Below are 20093 nucleotides of genomic sequence, written 5' to 3'. Positions count from 1 at the left end.
AGTTGAAGAAGCACACAGAAATGAGGGATACAAGAATAATGAAGGAGATATGGTTAAGTGAATTAATTCCCTAGACTGCATGAAGTTCACTATAAGAGAAAACAATAACATCTAAATAAATAAAGTATGCAATTAACATCTGACAGAGATACAGAGTTTCCTAAAGCAGAAAAATGCCTGGGGTAAATTTGGGGGCCCTTTGAAGTCAAAATTTTAAGTTTCATTGGTTTCAGTGGAGTCCAAATTTTGGAAACATATATGCATACACACATATATTTTCCTCAGCAATTAGCTTTCATCTCAGAAGCAGTTCCAGTGATGCCAGGAGGAGCAACATGTGGTTAAAATGAAGTTTTTAACCATATGCACAAGTGCTTCTTTAAACTGGAGCTCCTGTCCTTAGCTATTCAGGACAGCATTTAAGTTTTAAACATGTAGTGAAACCTTGCTGAGTTCAAGCAAGGACTATACATGCAAATAAACACTTCTCAACTGTGACTTTGTTAAATGGGGAGTTACAGAACCAGAAAGCACTTTGCACATTTACAGCCTTGGGAGCTCCTGAATGTTGAATTAAATCTTTTAAAATGTTAAGCAACTTGAAAGGATGAGCTGGTGATGACTTAAGCCATCATTTCTGGGATCACGTGGAAACCAGTCCAGCTCTGGTAGGTGCTCAGTGATCACCCTTGAGTGCAGGAGCATTGCACATGCATGAATATTTTAGGACAATTAATTTTATTAGCTGCTTCAAGCTGGAGGAATTCCACTGGGCTTTTCTGATATCCAAACCCATGCACAGTAAGATATTTGGCAACCTTATGTTTGTTGTTATACTTAAGTGTCAATACTGGAAGAATCAACAGTGATGAATCTATTAGATATTTTCCCTGATGTAGAAGAACAGTTCTTGATACTTTATTCTCTTTTTTTGTTAGAAAAACTTTTCTCTTTAGGTATGTTATTACCTCTGAAGGACAACCCAGATAGATGGGACAGATAACCTTATAATCACACCCAAAGTAAACATAAACCCACATAAAATTTTGCTGTTGGCCTAGTTCTAAGATTTTTGCCTGCAAAAGAGGTTAGAGTTTGGCCTAGAGCTAATTCACACCTGTTTGTTGTATATGTAATAACGTGCCAAAAACAAAGGACCTTCATTTCACTTTCTTCAATTCAGAGAGAACACTGGTTTCATACACAGTTTCTAAAAACAGAAATTGCATCAGAAAAAGAGGAAACAGGAAAGCACGCCTGCTCTTCAAAGAGATAATGACTATCCAATATTTATCCTGAAATAAATGTTCTGCAGGGATTTCCCTACAGCACAGAGTTGATCTACACTCCCTGCAGGTAAGGGCAAGAGCACCATCATTCAGAGGGCTTCACCTCAGATGAATTATGACCCCCCCCCCCCCCATCTTGGCCATCAGCAGAGGAGATCAATATCTCAGCTATTATACTTTACCATCTTTATAGAGATGTAGAGATGAATAAAAAATTACACTTTTAACTTTGAATAATTTCATTAGAAATGCTCAGCTATCAAACCCTGTTCTGAAAAAAAGTTACAATTATGCTCGACCTGAGCACTGAATCATGACAAGAGAAGCAGTAGTGCAAAGAGTGAAGTATGCAGCAGCTGAAGCTCTTGGAAACTGAACCCTACTGCAATGTCACAACTGCACTCAGCACCTTGTTCTGTTCTGCTTTTCAGTTACACACAGGCAGATTTAGAACTAATCATATTTACTGAGCGTGTGTAATGTGCTTTCTTAATAAAAGTAATTGTAACTTGATTGCATTTATCTTACCATTTTTCTTCAAAGGTGCTTTGGATTGAAATGACTGTATTTGCATATTTTATTGAGACAACTAGTGATCAAACTCATCAGGCACTGCAGTTAAATACTGTGTTTTCTAGGAAAGGATGCCAATGCATGCAGTGCTGTTGGAGAGAAAATGGTCTGGGAAATGAAAATAAAAAATTTCAGGGCCTGAGTACCGCCTGCAGCAAAGCACATCCAGCTTTCCATGGCTGTGGGAGCCACAAGATGTCTGGACTCCTGTGGGGAGTGGAGAAGAACAGCTCTTTCTGAAAGGTGATTTAGCTCATAACAAATCTTCCTGTGGGAGTGTTTCAGTTTCTAATTAAAGTGACTAAGAGCAGGTCCTTGCAATTGGCTCTGACAGTACTTGGTGCTGAGACACTCAGTGTCTGAGAGGGGAACATGGCATAACATGACATTTGTTCTTAACGTGGTGGCATTGGAAACACACCGAAGCTGAAACTCTGCTTTTTTTTCTCAACCACACTCTCTTAACTGGTCTGAGTGCTGATGTGTAGGACAGGGTGGACATAGGAAAGAAGTTGAACTGCTTCATTTCAAGCTTATTCCAGCAAATGGCCTCTCCCTGACCCTCCTTTCCACAGTGCTCCCGACTCTGCCATTCAAGACCTTCTGCTGCCTCTCTAGTCCCACACAAAAACCTATGGAAGGGCAGGGCTACCACCTGGAGCTGGGGCTTGGAGAAAATATTCAAAGGCCCAAGTGCCTTAAAAGGCTGAATTGGAGTTCTTACAGATGACTTTGAACCAGAGTTTTAAAAGTGTATAGGAGAGGCTGAATAGTACCTGCTTGAGTTTTTAAAACATCTGAAGTCTATAAAAGATACTGAAATCAATAGGTATTAGGAACTGCAGCAATTCTGGAATTCTCAAGTGATGTCAATCTTTACTTGTCTTTAAGCCTAAAAATTGAGCAGGACATTTACAAAGGCAGCTTTAGGAACTTATGGTCTCTGACTACACTTTGGGTTTGCTTTCCCTAAGTGGAGAGAGGTTGGCAGGAGTCTCCCTGTGCCCTTTCAATGGCCCTTTTTGTCCAGAAACTACAGAAGAGTCTTCAGATATGTAACCATTACTATGCTCTATAAGCTCTGTAAGCACCCATCAGAGCAGGCTTTGATGAGACATTGCCTCTGCCTTGTTGAAAAGAAAATTTCAGTTTCTGAAAGCCATTTTGAAAGCACTGCCCTCGGTTCCTGCAGAGCCTCAGAAACTGTCAAATTGACACTTTACTTATTATTTTTCTTTCTACTTACATCAATACTTCTGAAAAGAATCAGGGCACATAAAGGCTGCAGACTCCCTGAGGCCTCTTTGGAATTGACACAGCTCTTACACATCAAATGGACCATTTTCTCTGTTAACCCTTAGTTCCACACAGAAAACCTGGCCAGCCAAGACATGCTATAAAAACGAACAAAAACCAAGGAAGTTGGGTTCTAAAAGCAAACACAAATTGATATAGAAATCAATCCATTTAAAAGAGTAATTCAAATTGTTCGGAGTAAAAACAGTAGGATGTTTAATCTTTTAATTAAAAATTACAACTTATTTTGAAGTATACTCCAGACTTCAGACAAGGAGCGCAGACTGAACACAACTGCATACATTTATTATCCTGTATGCAATAGGCTACTCTGGCTATTCCAAATGCTGCACAGGCTTGTATTACCTGAGTCCTCCGATACCCCCTTTTTCTCCAATATCTTGATCAGCCTTCTAAGTCTTACCTTAAGTCAAGGTTTTTTTCCTGTAAGACAAGACTTTTAAGTATCCTTTTTCCCATATTGCTGATTTAGTATGTAAACAGACTCACTATAATTTGGGATGGCTGCCTTGATGGACAGCAGCTTTTTCTGAAGTTTTCTATGCTTTGAAAAGCTGAAGTGCCACTTCATTTATTCTTGGATTGTGGCCAACATTGAAAACCCCAATTCAATACTGTCAGCAATGTGACCATTCTCCTACATGAAAAGTTGAGTACATGTCTAGGATGTACTATTAGATTTTTTTTTATAATAGATTTTTAGATGTAATTACTAGAATTTTTTAGCCTATGCAGGTAGATATCCATTCATTTGCAGCATAGCCCTACAAACCAGTAGCAGGAAGCAATATCCCCTCCCCATCATTCCCACTGCTCATACAGATAAAACAAAAATTTGGAAACAGATCTTTCTCCTTGTAGAATTACAGGAGCAGTCAGCAAAACCACACCTTTTCAAATCCCTTTAGGGCATGGCAGCATGAGAATGTTCAGAAAGACAAACCAGACCTCTCATGCCATTAAAAAATGCTGATCAATGACACACACAAACACTTTCAACATCTTTATGTCATGAAGCACAAGGTCTGAGGACAACAGCCAAGAAACATTTAGGACAGACCACCAAATCTTTACCAGTATCTACATTTTCAAATCCTCCCGGATCTCTTTTAGAAAGGAGGCTCTGTCTTGTGGTTTGAAAAAAAAAAGGAAGTGGAATTTGGCTTTCTACCAGCTATCTTGCAGAAAAAAACATCCACTGCTTTTCAGCTGTCTCGCCCTCCTCTTTCTTATACACTAATCATCAGCATTTTCTTTCCCATCCCAAAGCAATGTCATGGACCAACAGAAGACTTTTACAGCAGGAGCGACTGAAAAATAGTCACCTTTGTTCTTTTATTCAAGTTCTTCTTGTGTTATAAAATAAATACTAGGTTACTTTTTTTTCCTTCCGTCCTTCCTTGTTTCCCCTTAATCTATAGTTGTGAAGTTGGCTAGTTATTGCAAATTTATCACAGAACACGTAAGATAGGTGTACCAAAAATAAGGCTATTTTTACATTCTCTCCCATTGTTCATTCATTAATATGTTTGACCACCAAATGAACTGTCATGAAAAGAATGAGTTCTACTTTTCCTTTCTTTCAATCTGGCTTTGGGAACTAGGAATAATTCAGTCTCACTGTTGAAGTGCTTCAAAACTCAGGCTCAGATCATAGTGAGAACACAACAGAGAAATACCTGTTCATTCATAAATTTTTACTAGTGATGAGAGCAACGAAAAATCTGTAATTGTTCAAGCAGGGGGCAGTGTAACGCTGATTTTCAACAAGCAGTTCTATTAAAAAGAGAAAGAAAAGCTTTGAAAAGAACTAGTAATCTCTGTTCTGGCTGTATTTCGTTTTTCCCTACTGATGCACCCTTTTCAATGCTCACTTCATAGGTATCTCTAGACAGGAAACAACGTGGACAGAAGGACTCCTGACAACCATTAGACCCTGCAAGCTGCAACAGGCATGATACAGTGTCCCCGTTCACTTTTTTTTTCTAAATTTTTTTCACCTTGCCCCCACTATTTTCACGAAAAAAAACCCCTTACAGATCTCACCCAACTACAAAAGAAGACAACAGCGTGGCTCCAAACCATGCGGCTGGTAACAACAAGCCCTTTGCGTTACACTGAAACCAAGCACAGATTCCAAGAGTAAAAAGCCAAACCACTGCCACACGCAGCCAACCCGCCTCACTCTCGCCAGCCCATCCTCAGGCTCGCAGGAGACTGAGTAGCCCCGACACGTCTCTAACCCCCACAAAACTTCCCAGCGCCTAAGTAAAGAGCGGCATTAGAGCCAGGGCGCTTCTTAAAGGAGCTGAGAGGAGAACGGCTCGGGCAGGGCACCACCCCCGGTCAGCATCTTACATGTGCGCGTCGGGGCCGGCTCCGCTTCAGTGCCGGGGCGCCAGGCGGGCGCGGCCGCCCATGTCCGCGGGGCCGCTGTCCGCGGTGCTGAAGCGCTCAGCGCGGCCGCACGGGCCGGCCGCTGTCCGCGGTGCTGAAGCGCTCAGCGCGGCCGCACGGGCCGGCCGCTGTCCGCGGTGCTGAAGCGCTCAGCGCGGCCGCACGGGCCGGCCGCTGTCCGCGGTGCTGCAGCCGCCGCCGGCGCGGGCGAGGAGGCGTCTCATCCTTATCCCCTCGGCGCTGCTGGGGCAGAGCTCCCCGGGAGCTCCCGGGATTCGCTTCCTGCAGGAAGAGCCGGCTGCGAGGTTGGCATGAGAGTTGCGTTGTTCTCCCCGTCTTCCCTCCCCCTCTTCCCACGCCGTTGTCCTCCTGTAGGTGTGGATTCGATTCTGTTTTGGGAGCGCCCCCTTCTCAGCCGGAGGTGGACGAGTACCCAAGGGCTGCCCCAGAGCAGGCGTGGCGAGAGAACCTTCCTGGAGAGGGCAGGGCTGCCTGCAGGCTGCCCAACGGGTGGGGGGCTCCGTCGGGGGTTTTCCCCCTCACATGCCACACTCCTGCCTCATCCGGCTGTGCCGCCCCTCTGCTGGGAGTGGTTGGAGCCGCTTCTCCCCATCTGCCGTGCCCAGGTTGAGATTGTCTGGTGCCTTACCTAGGAGATTTTGTCTTTTAGGAGGTAGCAGAGAAGGCGTGTGTGTATGTGTGTGCCAGGAGTGGAGGGAAAGGGAGAGTGAAACCGACATGCAAAATAATCAGTCAATTCAATGAATCCCCTCCCTTCCGTGGCAGAGGAGAGCTGCCAGAACAACTTCAAGCTGCATCCAGGAGCACTGGGGCATGATTCTGCACCCCATTCCAAGTGGTAAGAGCAGGTGTTCTTCTCCTGATCACCCCCCAGGATGCTCCCACTGCCTCCCATGAAGCTCCAGTCACACAGGGCTCTACAAGTCCATGACCTTCTGTGTCCTTCCCCACTGGTGCAACTCCCCTGCTCACCTGCTTTACCTTACCTGTGTGCAGGGATCCCCACCTCATCATACACCCCATTTCAATTACCATATAATGCCACCCTGTCTCACCTGCCGTGCCTCTGGGAGTTTAAGCCCAGAGGAAACTCTTTGCCTGGAGAGATGATGGCGGGAGATGGCCCAGAGGTCTCTGAACAGCACACATGGGAGGATGGCACAATGATGATTTGCCCCAAGTTCGCCTTCTGCCATCCCCTCACAGCACTTCACGAAGTGAGAACACTGATTAAGAGGAGATTTTTCACCATCTTTCAGTCTCAGATCTGTGTAATCAGCTGAGGATGTTATTTGATTGAAGCACCTGAGGGTGCTGACCGTTTTGGCAAGGGCCACGGAGAGCTTGGTGTGGCTTCTGCAGTGGCACTAGAAAAGCATCCCAGGTGATGCCTTTCAGAAACCTTTACAGGTGGCTGATGCAGGACTTTCATCCCACATCCTTGGGCAATGAAGTTAGTTTCACCAGCCTGAGCTGTACTCACAGCTGTGAGGAGGGTACTGAGGGTGCCTTTCCCACTGAGAGGTTTTGTCTTGAATAAGGGGGAGAGAGTATTAACCTCTAATGACCACGGGCAGCAGCCAGACCTGCAGGGTTCACTGCACTCTGCTTTGACACTGTCAGTACCTCCTGCTCTGTAAAACACAGCGATTACTTTGGTCTTGCCCTATTTAGGGCTTCTTGAAGTTCACTTAGAAATTAATGAGGGCCCGTATTGGCCAACATATGAGAAGGATGTGGATGTTACCAGGCTCAGGGGAGAACAGTACTGTGTGGGAAGAGACAACCTGTGCAGACTGGAAAATAAAATATAATAAAACAAAAGAAAAACTCCACAGCAACATACTCACTTAAGCTGTTGAGATAATTTTGAAATGATATGATGATGCAAAGACACAAATGTCTGCTTTGGGTAGCAAACACAGCTTGGGGTAAGATCTATACCTCTCTTGCTTTTGGACAAATCTTTCCCAAAGCAAAAAAAAAAAAAAAAATAGCCCTCATAGTATCTTGGTACTCATCTGGGTTCTGGTTTTCGCTGGGGTAATTTTCTTCACAGTACGAGGGTGTGTTTTCTGTTTGGGCTGGAAACTGTCGATAATTAGGGGATGGTTTTTGTTACTGCTGAGCAGTGCTTACAGAGTCCAGCCCTTTCCAGCTTCCCGCTGTGCACCCCTAGTGAGGGGGCTGGGGGTGCATAAGAAACTGGGAAGGGGCACAATCAGGACAGGTGACCCAAGGGACATTCCATACCATGTGACATCATTCTCAGCATAGAAAACTGGAGGAAGAAGGAGGAAGTGGGAGATGTTTGGAGTGGAGTTTGTCCTCCCGAGTCATGGTAATGTGGGATGGAGCTCTTCTTTCATGGACATGGCTGAACAGCTACCTGCCTATGGGAAGTGGTAAATAAATTCCTGGTTTTTGGGGTTGTTTTCATGTGTGGTTCTTGCTTTACCTATTGAACTGTCTTTATCTGCACCCATGAATTTTCTCTGTTTTACCCTCCTGATTCTCTCCCCCACCCCCCTGGACGGGAGTGAATGAGCAGCTGTGTGGGGATGAGTTGTCACCCAGGGTTAAACCATGACAGTGAAAGTCTTCTTCAGGGTTCCTTTTTCTGCCATTGACTTGTCTGTCACCAAAACAAACTAATTAAGAATCAGATGTGTTTATAGGCTCTTACATTAAAACTGTTCATTTATATTTCATTTCTAAGGCTTGGGAATACTTGCAAAAGGTCAATTTTTTCACTTCTTTGGGTTTTTAACAGGGTAGATGGAAAATCGAGGTTAGACAAAACCAGCCTTTTTTTCATTTATCTTAGTCATACACAGTTTTGCTAGGTCATCTGAAAAATATTAATTTTAGGATTGAGCATGGAATTGATTTGACCAAATATATGTAATCTTTCTCCTGCATATATCCTGGAAAATATTAAGGTATGTAATCGATGTACTGTATCGCTGCACCATGTGCCTGCACAGTTGCAATTACATGTCCTGATCCTTTAGAGCTGTAGCTTCACTGGAAAACATTCACCATTTCTATTTTTGTGCTCATATCTTTTTTTTCCCCTTTACTAAAAAAACCAAACAGCAAGAACCAACCGTAAACCCCTAAAGCCCCAGCAATGTCTAGCACTCAGTTATCAGGAGGACCTTCTTAATAATCTTAATAATCAACAGCTTACCCACTCCATAAATCTGCAGCTGATAAAATACTGACAGCACTCCCAATTGCAATTAATTATGCCAGATTAACATGCGAAGCAAAAAAAGTGAGAGGGAAAAAGGGGACTGAGAAGTCCATAGTTTGTTATTATCGAGGCACATTAAAAGTGTACAAAGCACTCTTGTAGGTTTCTGGTATGCACAGCTCAGAATCAGTGGAAACCCACAGCTTCAGAATCATGAGATCTTACACTTGGTTCTTTTAAAAGGCATTTAGCAGAAGGTTCTGAACTTCTGCAAGTTGCCTTTCATCGTGATTAACTTTGCATTTTGCTATTGCAACGTTTTCCTATGAAAAGAGTGTGCTGAGAAATCTATTTCTAATATTATACAAAACTCTTCTGACTACAGTCATATTGACTAAAAAATTATAGAGAATTTGTGGGTTTTTTCCTTGAAATCATCAAATATTTGCACTTTTGTAGAGTATACCAAAAATGTTCTTGCCTCACTGGGGGCAAGAACAATTATTGTATGAAAGAATCAAGTTGTTATTTTCTTCATCTCACCCGTGCCTTTGACCAAAGAAAACACATGGTAACTGTTGCATCCCAGGAAAACCAAGCAAGTGCGTATTTCTCTGCAGAATGAAAAACATGGAAACAATTAAGCAATTTTAGAAGTCGTGGAATTGTATAGTTATGTCATGACATTGAATGAATATTGAGACTTCAAACTTTCTCTCAAGGTTTGTAGTTTTGAAAGTTTTTCAATTCTTTTTGGGCTCAGTATTCTTTATCCTCAAATATTACTGTATTCCCAGACATATTGAAGGAAGAGAATTGCAACACATTCATCTTAAACAAAAGTCTACTTTCGTTTGCTTATGTCTGGTGTTTCAGTTACACGTGCATCACCACAAAAAGTCTGAAGAAAGATTATTGGGGAGAAAGCTTAAATTAAATGGGAAAAAAAAGTTAGAAATCGTGATAGTAAAGATTTTATTGATTTAGGAGTAGTTAATTGCCCAGTTACTCATCAGAGTAATTTCTCCTGTCGCTTAATCATTTCCACCCCTTAACTGCTGTCCCAACCAGCTCAAACAAGAAGACAAAAGGAAGTTCAATGATTTGTTGGAAGAATTTTTGCTTCTATTGATAAACATTTTGTCATGACCATTGATAAATCATTTTGTCCAGACACTACTGTATTGTTTAGTCACTGATAAACTTGATTTGGTCCTTCCTTCAAAAATATGCATGTGTTAAGCACCAACATTTCAACCCACTTCAGCTAAAATATAACCAATAAAGAAAAAAGCATTAAGAGTACGAACAAGCTTGGTAGGATTCCATCTCTTTTTTCCCAGTTTTTTGCACTGCTCCCTGCTCCTGTTCCCCAGACCTGAAACAACAACCAAAGGACCAGGAAAGAAGCAGCGGAGTTCTGCTGTGCTTTTGGAGACGCCAATGAAGAAAGGCGGGGAAGGAGGAAGGGCTCAAACTCGTCAGTACCTGTAACTCATTAAAGACATGGGCAACCAAAAGCACATTGAATTTTCTACCAAGCCCACACAGAACCAGTTGTACCAACATCCCACTACTACTGTCCCTCTAGATGTTTGTACATAGCCTCATCCTGTGTAAGCTTTGACAATTCAAGAAGATCATTCCAATATCTATGATATGTATTCCTAATTACTTCTGGAATGGTACCCATCTGAACCAGCTTTGAACTGGGGATGAAGGGCAAAATATTGCTTGGCATCTTTATATTATTTCCACTATCTCATGAATTTTCCACTCTCCAGAGCTATTGGCTGTGATGACTGGCAGCTTACAAGGATATCTATGAATAGTAACCCTGTTGGCTGTACAATCTCATCTAATATCTTTCCACATAAAAATGTGAAATAAATGCCAAAGTCTCCTCACATTAGAAAACATAATAAGCAGAATACATTTTTATTACTCACTCTCTGTCTAGCTGTGAACCTTTATATTGAAGACAGTTTTATTCACTTCAGTGCCTTTTTTTCTCTTGAAACTTCTTTTACTGACCTAACTGCTTCAGGATAACTTTACTAAGACTAGCAGCAGTTTACCCTCAACAAAGAAAAAAGTGATCATGAAGAGTGACAACCCTCAGATAAAAGGAGCAGCAGGGGAATAAAATGATGGGTTCATTTAAGATACTAACAGCAATATGATTGGTCTGACAAGAACTTATTTCTTTTAATCCACTTTATTTCAAGAACAATTTATATGGTAATCAGATCTGGTGCAATTTTTTCTCATTATAAGGGCATGATCCTTACATGTGAAAAAAATGGGGTTTTGTTAATAAATTGGACAGTTAACTCCTGAATCAGAAGAAACTCTAGAATACAAGTAAATATGTTTCATTTCTCATAGAACTGCATTGCCATGATAAAGTTACAAATACAGAAAAAAAAGTATTTACAGTTTATAAAGCTGGAGTTTAAACTGGAAATATAGAAATTCTGTTATTTTCTTTTAATAAATGTAACAGTTCCCTTCCTTATATTAAAGACTGCTTTCCTTCTAAAAGTTATGAGTAGGTTTTGTCAAGGCCAAAGACAGTGATGTTTCTAATCATGTCTTCTGTACATATCTCGGCTGCACAGTACTGTAAATGTATTTTTTAATGCTCATTTTAACAGCAGTGTCAGTTCTTTATTCTCTGTATGAGACTTTACTGGCTGTGTACTCTTTGCTGTTTATAGAAGTGCATGTGCAGGTGTTTGAGGTTTTGCTGCTGTTTCCCACCAAACTGTCAGATGATGAACTGTTGCCAACCTCAGATATTTATTAAAAAGAAAAAGAGCTTCAAGTAGCCTTTCTGCTCTCCTCAAGTTTTAATGCTCCTTCACAAGCTTTGCCAAAGCTTTCTAGAGCTTTTATAATTTTCTTTATCCCATTTCTCTCTTTCAAGTATTTCATTATTTTTGCTTATCTTTTCTGCATCTAAGCCATCGTTTCCTTTCTCCTGAGGGTACAGGTTAGGGATGAGTTGCCAGATGGCCAATCTAACACTTGAGCTTATTAATTAGCCCTAAACTCTTCCCATTTCCCTTCTGAGGCCTTTCCCTCTGCTGTCTTTTGTAATCAGATTTTATGCAACACTTCCTGCATGCTTCCCAAACATGTTTGGTTGCAGACTCCATTCACTTTCTGAATCCCACTCTAATTGCATTTAGATGTCAGAGCATGCTGTCATGGTGCTGTCCATCCAACCTTAACATTTCTACTGATGTAGTCTGAGCTACTTGTATTTCAATTAACTATTACTCCCTCTAGAAGTATCATAGAACAGAACAGATCTGGGGGGATTTAGTCAAGTGAAGTTTTTCTGGAAGGAGGAAGATATAGAAACGGAGGAGTAATATGAAATCTCTCACCAGTATTAAAAAAAAAATAAATGATTCTGTGTACAGGTAGAGCTTAGTGTGTGTTTCGTTAATTTTTTTCTCTCTCAGACCTTCTCAGGACTTTTTAAAATGTTCAGCTCTTTTTTTTTTTTTGTTCCTCTCTTCACAATATTGCAAATTGGCAGAATTTCAAGGAAAAAGAATTTTATTCTAATTGCACAGTAGAGAACATTTACATCTGTTAATGCCAAATCTTCCTTTACGCTGAAATGAAATAACTACTTAAGGGAAAAGAAACTTGCAAGGTACAAAATTGCATACAATTATGTGATTACTAGAGAAAATTCACAGACTTGTGATTGTTCAATATTTTCATTTCTTCACAAGTATTCCCATGGACAACATTATCGATAAAACTCTTCACTAAAACATTGTACATACAGAAAAAACGACATAAGACCTACTGCTAATTCATTTTCATGGGAATCAATGCACAGGAACACCTGAAATAAGAGCCCCAAAAAAGACTAATATGTTTTTTGTTGTTTGGAATGAAAAAATCTCTATGTAATAAATACTTGAGAATGTGAGAAAGACATAAAATAAACCAAAATATTCCACTTAAGAATCAGAACACAATGGGAAATTCTCTTTTCAGTATTTTTTGGGGGGCAAAACAAACCCGGAAAATTACAAAATTACAAATGATTTTTTCATTACAGTAGTTATAAGTCAAACAGACTTTTTTGCTTTTTCATAGTAAGATATTTCATACCTATTTTCACTGATTCTAATCTGTTAACATGGCATCATTTTAAAGTAAAAAAATGCAAAATATTGGTGTTTTAACATGTTTTTAAAGCGAGTGTTTAACCACATATTAGAGAAATGGCCACTTCATAGAAAATGTTATGTTAACAGTAAGTTCCGTGTTTTAGTAGAAATTTTAAGCACAAAAACCTTTTTCACTTTTCACCCTTCAGAAATATGCACTGTTCCTGGCCCTTTCAAGACCCTGTTTGTGTATGATAGGGAATGAACACAAGCTCTGCCAATGACAGTCCGAACCCTCAGCTGTGCCATGCTTATCCTATAGGTTTTCAAAATAATCGGATTAATAATACTGTCAGTGATAATATCAGTGCTGGTTTTCTCTCACCCACTTTTCATGAGAGATAATTTAGAGCAGTTAAATGCTTTAGGATACTCAAGAGTAGCTCTGATTTGCCAGGGGACCTTCACCAAGGCCTTCTGGCCAGTGTGATCCTGATGAGCCTCTTGAGCAGCAGCAAGGTCCCAAGAGTCCAGCTACACTTCCCAATTCCTCTCCTTCACAGCAGAAAATTCCTCTCTTTCACAGCAGAAATTAGATAACACTTAAAGATAACTTTTCAATTTCTTCAAGCATTTGAAGAAGCCAAGAAGCAGAACTCAGATTGTGTTGTTCTAAAAGAAGGTTTTCCACCCAAATGTTTGTGCACTGGAAACCATACATAACATGGCACAGATGATGATCTGCTTTATTCAATTTCACTCTAATTCAGAAGAACTTTAAGTACAAGCTACAAAATTAAAAGCATAGCCTTTAAATCAGGGTTTCCATTAAATTTGCACTTGAGTCCTGGCAAACACGGAGAGCTCAGACTCTGCTGGTAGCAGCAACCTTGGTGTCAGCACCAATGCTGTGAATTTTTGTGGTTAGCAGCCTGTCTGTCCTAAAGCATCCTGCTATGTGTCCTGGGCCTGAAAGTCAGCATCTCAAAACATTGTTCTGAATCTGACTTGGTTTTGGCCTTCCTTCCTCTCTGAAGCATTTTTGTAAACACTGTTGTCACTGGACCAAGCTTGTCTAAAGCCTATCTGCTTACGGATGCTGATGTGATGCCGGTGCTCTTGGAGTTACCAGCTAAAGCAAACTGGCTGAAGGTGAACTTTCCAGCAGTACTTAAAAAACTTTAAATCTCAAAAAAAAAAAAAAAATCAGAACTAGCCATTTAAGATATTTCAAAACCAAGAATGTTGTTGGAAACCATTCACAAGCAGTTGCTCTTGGAAATAGCACAGTGTGATCAACATATCTGAGAGTAAGGCCACACAATGGCCTTTTTTTTTGCTTTGAAACAGTGACAGTGATGAAGGATTGGCTCAAGCACAGATCAATCTTTCCATCTGAAGGAAACAAGTCCTGAAATGACTTAAAGTTTCATACTGGAGAATAAAGTCCCTCTCAGCAGCATCTAGAGTCAACAGGAGGAGGTAAAACAATCCAGATTAACCACCAAAAGCTGATGAATGAAAGGTTTATTAACTGCACCAAATTTAGCCTGGAGGAATCCCATGAATTATTTTGACATAATATTACAGATACACATTGATTGAACAAAAGAGAAAATTAATGGAGATGACAGCTTAGTTCACAAAACCACTAGTAAATTCCTTGTCCACAGGATATTGAATGAAATCAACAGACTCCAGACACTGTATTTAATTAATTTGTTCTTTCTGTCTTTGATCTTCCATCCCAAACACTTTAATCCCTAACAGTTTTTCTTTCCTAAAATAAAATCCAGAAGAGAAAGGCTATTCTGTATGACACTGGACTGTGTTCATCACGCAGCTTAGATTTGTGGGTACCTCATATTATTCTGTATTTTCAGCACAGAAGAAAAGATGAAGAAAAAACATCTCTAACAACCAAATATCTTTGTGTGTGTGTGTGTGTGACTTAGGGCCTTTTAGCAAAATCTGTGTGCATGTCATCTCTGCTGTGCAATGAAATGTGATTGGCACAGCAGAATTTAAAAAAAACCAAACCAGACCCAAGAAACTAAAACTAGATCTCAACAGCACTTCAAAGAGTGCCCCAATTTGACACTTGTGTAAAATGAACATAATAGTAGAAAACACAGATGCCAAAGAGGAACCTGCCTAGGACCAGTAAAGTCCTCTGAGTATCTTCCAAGTAACCAATGGTCAAAAACTGTTTGCATAAAGAAGACAATTGCTAAGCCTTCAGAAATACTTTAATAAAGAATATTCATGTCATGCCAACCAGACTGTGAGCTTCAGATGTGTCTAACAAAGTCCTTACTTTCAGTGATTAAAGAAGCAGCCTGAGCAACACGTAACATAGATAGGCATCTTTCTGGGCATATTCTCTAGTTCAGTAAAGTCTGGTTTTCTTCCGAGGACAAGTTTATTTCTTCAGTAAGATAACCTCATATCTGTTCAAAAAATACCCACAGAATGAAGGTATTACATAAACATTCATCTGGAGACTAATTGAAATAGTTATCAGTATTAGATATGTGATACCTGGCTTCCAACATTAAATTCTATTATATGCTGTAAGTAGAATATGATAGATAATAAACCCACATCAGATCCTTTTTGAAGGCCAGCAGTCAATTACGTGCCCTTTTCAAATGCCTATTTCCAGTTTGGCAGCTGCCTTTTATGACGGTATCCCACAGTGGTAGGGAGGAGAAGAGAGATTCAACAGGCAGGAATTGTGTAGCAAGATTGATTGATTTATTTAATTATTTTACAACTCTTTTATAGACTTGTTTCTTCGTAGTCTAATTGGTCAAAGGATCAGCCACCCCTTGGGGTGACTGGCTAAAATCCTAAAACATCCATTGTCAAAATATTTTCCTACTGTACTATAAACAAAGCTTTGCAAGGTCGCAGGTGTTCATAGTTTATAGAACTCTACTAATATCTTCTGTGAGAGAAAAAAATATCTCACGGGACTGGAAAGAAGCAAGAGAAATTCTTGCTAGCTGCATATTTGTATCCACAGCCTTTTCTCCCTCTTGGATAAGAAAAACTCAAGAAAAAAGCAGAGCTTTTATTCCTTTACCTCATCTTTTGTACTGTACACCAATACTTCAATTATATGAGATTCCTCTTAGCACTCTCAGTGTAGTCCCTGGCATACGAAGTGAGCTCAGAGATAGGAGTTTTAAACTGACCATGAGTTTTGATGTTTGGATTAAGAAGTTGCAGTCTTAATTAGAACATCTTTCCTCCAGCCTTTGCAAACCAGGCCTGCACCCAGCAATGCCATGCCCTGCAGTATTGATATGAGCATCTCTATTTCTCATTGCTGAAGGATTCAGCACAGGCAATGTGCAGGATGGACTTGGAGCACAAAGCCCAGTAAGGCACAGGACAACAGCAGAGATGGAAAGTGTCAGACTCAGCACAGGGAGTTAAATAACTCAACCATAGCATAACAGTTCAGAAACTGTATGGAGCTTCTCTAGTCAGGAGTATTAGGTGTGGCATTTTACAGTTCTAAAAAGCCAGGATCAGCTACACACTGGTATTTTCACTGGGATTGTTGCTTGGTACCCAAGCAAATCAAAGATATAGCAGCCTCCTAGTGTCTGTTTAAGAACCTTGTGACTGAGGGGTTCAACACTGCAAATTCCCTCAACATCAGTTCAAAAGGGGAGAGATGTAACCCAAGTACTATTGCAGTAAATCAGTGTGTGCCAATTGTCTTCAAACACCTTTCTATTCCATTGCATCAAACTACCCCTGACCTACTTTGTTTTCTTCATGTGCCTAGAGCACGTATTTCTTGCTCTTTACTATACTGGAAAATGAGTTTTTTGAATTACTCCCTCAGAGCATTTGATATGCACTTCATTTTAAAGGCAGCAGCATTTGAGCATTCTTGAAACCACGTACTTGTTTCATGATGAAAACAAAATGTCAACAGTGTCACCTTTGAAAGGCAGGGAAATAGGTCTTTCATTCCACCTTGTTGAGTACACCTGTAAGTCACTTAAAGTTACACTTGACATGCTCCTATTTTGCAAGGAAGGTCACGAGAAAACAGGATTTATGAACAATAGATACATGATACATTATCACAAGAAAGCAGTAAAAACTTAACATACCTTTCAAACAATGTTGAAAGACTTGGAAATCTCTCCTGCCATTTACATGGCTCAGACTGAACACTTGCCACAGGATGATTGTCCTGCATGCATCCATCCAGCAAAGTGATCCTGAATTTGGACAGTTAACAACTGACTAACATTAGAAATAAATTTATTCACCAGGTGTAGACGTCTTTTATCTTCCATAACTTCAGAACACAATATTTACAATTTACATTCTGAATTTCATGTCAAATCTTTGTGAATCTAACTGGTATGATAAATACCTCATGTTTATATTCTGATTTTAATTTATGTAGTAATTAACTGTGGCATTTAAGAAATGAGGTGATTTGATTACTCAAATTTTGAGTAATTTGGTCTCCTTTGTTAAAAAAAACCACAAATATCTGAGCAAAAGAGGATCAACTATCACACTAAAATTTTTTTCAAACATCATTACTAAAGTGTATTGCATTCTGCATATAAGGCAGTATAAAATAGTATGCACTGAACCCAGAATGCCAGTTTCTTTCCAGAACACGTCTGTGGATATTTAATATCTCTGCTCCACATAACCTTCCCCACCCTTCAGAAAGGGATGGTGCTGGGTAAAGGACATTGGGAAGAGAACATTCTTTTCTTTTTTTGATTAGAAATTTACTTGGGAAGAAAAAATGTGATCATTGATACAGTGGTGGAAAGTAGGTTTGCTCTTTTCTTCTTTCCTATGCTGTTCAGCTTGGACTCAGGGATGAGATAACTATTTATTCTTCAAACACTGCCACAACTACCCAAGTAGGTTACAGGATGGATCCATATGTGGTAAGAGCAGGAAAAAGTGAAAGAAGATTCCTTTTACTCAAACACAGGTTGGGCAGATGACAGTCTGACAAACTATGCACCAGTTTGCCAGTGAAAACTTTTGAAATTATATTTTTTTAAAAATGTCAGTCATTGCTTTTAGCCAGTTTGGTTTATATTCTTCTAACCTACTTTTTTTTGATTATGTTTGAGCCTTCTCATTAGACCCCAGGATTTAATTTCTCCCCAAATTAAAGCTAAGCTCAAAGAGTGGAATTAATAACATCACACATACCCCACAGTCACAGTGCTCTCCCCAAACCAGCCTCAGTATGCCAGCCTGGGAGCATCTTTATGCTGTTTATTCTTTTTAAAACCCTTCAGATCACATTTTAGGCATAATTTTTGTCTTCACTTTGTGCTTTAAAACAAAAACTCTCCTGAACAGGCCTTTGCTAATTGCTGAGGAGAGCAGTCGTGGTAAGAATCCCCCTTTCCTCCCCAGCCTGATGCCACTGCAGTTACTGCACAGTTCACGCTCATTAATGTGAACAGCCCACTTACCTGTCAGTCTGTGCTATTTGCCTCCCTCCTCTATTTACTGTTCAAGAGAAGCAATCAAGGGAAGCTATGAATGATGAGGTTTAATTAAGCTGCAACTCCATTAACTGAGATCCCCCAGGAATTACCCAGCAATTATTCACCTGCAGAAGGTCATCCTTTCGTCTGTTGTTTCCACCCAGTGAAGGTTTCCATTGATTCCCCACAACTCAGCCTGAGCTTTGCCTTTCCACAGGTTTCCTTCTGCATGAGAGGCTTGTTGCTGTAGCAAATCTCTGCCTCCTTTCTGTACCTCCTGGGGGTGGGATTCATCTTACCTGATGTTAGGGGTTTACAGAGAGAGGATGCAATGGCAATCTGAACTGGACATACACTCTTTTTGCTGTCAAAGGAAAGAATTAAGCACTTTAGGGTGAGATGTGCTTTGTTTAGATGCCTTAAATCTACTCCCAGCAACCTCTTTTCCTCCTAAGACCTTAATGTAGACAATGATTTAAGGTACAGTTACAGACATCTGAGTCAAAAAGGACAAATCCCACTTTTAAAGAACCAAGTTACTATTTATAAAATACCTAACTTGTAGTAGGTGAGGCTCAGACTGAACACTTGCCACAGGATGATTGTCCTGCATGCATCCATCCAGCAAAGTGATCCTGAATTTGGACAGTTAACAACTGACTAACATTAGAAATAAATTTATTCACCAGGTGTAGACATCTTTCATCTTCCATAACTTCAGAACACAATATTTAGGGAGTTTGCATAATTTCTAAATTTCTTTCAAAAAAAAGGACTAGATAACTTACAGTCTACCGATCCTATTGTCTTCTTGACCTAAATCAACCCTGAGAGCTCCTGTTTGCTTTGGCTTCTCTTCCAAAACCCTAGATCTGTTTAGAAGCCTTTCCCTGAAATACGGTACTCATATTATCATCCTAAATCGTTCTCTGTCCTGATACTTCACTTTAAACCTCAAACTGATTTCAGTCCTTCTTATTGAAGCCAGCAGTCAATGACCCATCACTTTTAAATTCTTCTTTCAAGCTCAGCCAAAAAATTTTCAGTCTCAGCTCTAGAAAAGTGAGACCAAACTGCATGAGCATGAAACCTGATTGTTCTAACTCTCCTTTAATGCCAACCAGCAACAAGTCAGTATTTTGAAAGTATTGTCTGGGTAGATGTCTGCTGTGTGAAATATTTCCCGAAAAATTACCCAAGTGTAATTACTGTGGATTCTGCACTTGCAGTTGAGCTTGCACGGCTTAATGAATAACACAGGGTTGCTGATGCTTTATCTATTATTGTGATTTCACAGGGGGTAATTGGAATAAAGATTATTAAATGAAAATCCTCTTTATAATGATTATTAAACAAACAGGCAGATCAGATTTTCCTGATCTTTACCAGGCTTGTTTGTGCTTTGTCTGGAATTAATAGGAGTTTTGTGACAAAATCCCTGAGATTCAGTAAAGTTTCAGATGAAGCCAGATTAATTTTTTTTATCTTCTGATAATCACACACCAACTGAGCATTTATTGGGGTGACACACATAACCTGATGGTGTAACACAGTTTTCAGCCTAGCACACCCTGACACACCACTGTACAGAAAAGAGCCTATGCTTCCTGGAGGAAACGAAATTAATCTGTGTTGCTCTTGGAGTCATCTTCGTAGA

The sequence above is a fragment of the Coloeus monedula genome (assembly GCF_965178545.1).
Source record: "Coloeus monedula genome assembly, chromosome: 15".
NCBI lineage: Eukaryota > Metazoa > Chordata > Aves > Passeriformes > Corvidae > Coloeus > Coloeus monedula.
This window is presented reverse-complemented; position numbering follows the sequence as displayed.